We start from the raw sequence: 1,002 nt of genomic DNA, 5'->3' as shown, positions 1-1,002 counted from the left end.
AACCTGAGGCGATTGATCCTTAAGGAGGCCCATGAATCTCCTCTCACCATTCATCCCGGTAGTACTAAAATGTATCAGGATCTACGCCAGAGGTTCTGGTGGACTAGGATGAAGAGAGAAATTGCTCAGTATATTGCCAATTGCGACGTCTGCCGTCGTGTAAAAGCAGAGCATCAACGGCCTGCTGGCACCCTTCAACCCTTAGCTATTCCTGAATGGAAATGGGATAAAATTGGTATGGATTTCATTACCGGTTTTCCCAGAACCAAAAGAGGGAATAATGCTATTTTCGTCGTGGTCGATCGTCTCCAAAGTAGCTCATTTCTTACCTGTTCGTGAGAGTATAACCGCTAGTCAACTGGCAGACTTATACATCTCCCGGATAGTGTCCCTCCATGGTGTTCCTTTGGAAATCAATTCGGATCGAGGAAGTCTTTTCACCTCTCGATTTTGGGAAAGTTTCCAAAATGCTATGGGAACTCGTCTCTCCTTTAGCACCGCTTTCCACCCTCAGTCAAGTGGTCAAGTGGAACGCATCAACCAAATTCTAGAAGACATGCTTCGAGCCTCTGTTATCTCGTTCGGAATGGACTGGGAGAAGTGCCTTCCATTTGCCGAATTCGCTTACAACAACAGCTATCAATCTAGCTTGGGTAAAGCCCCTTTTGAAGTTCTCTATGGACGACGATGTCGAACACCCCTTAACTGGTCAGAGACCGGGGAAAGACAATTCTTTGGCCCGGATATGATTCAGGAAGCAGAAGAACAAGTTCGTATCGTTCGTGAAAAGTTGAAAACAGCCCAATCTCGTCAAAAGAGTCAATATGACCGAAAACATAAGGCTATGACTTTCGAGGTTGACGAGAAGGCTTATCTTCGGGTCACCCCTCTGAAGGGAACCCATCGTTTCGGTATCAAAGGCAAATTGGCTCCTCGTTACATTGGACCTTTTCGCATTCTTGCCAAACGAGGAGAAGTTGCCTACCAATTGGAACTACCTCC

This window comes from Triticum aestivum, chromosome 5B (assembly GCF_018294505.1).
Source record: "Triticum aestivum cultivar Chinese Spring chromosome 5B, IWGSC CS RefSeq v2.1, whole genome shotgun sequence".
Taxonomy (NCBI): domain Eukaryota; kingdom Viridiplantae; phylum Streptophyta; class Magnoliopsida; order Poales; family Poaceae; genus Triticum; species Triticum aestivum.
This window is presented reverse-complemented; position numbering follows the sequence as displayed.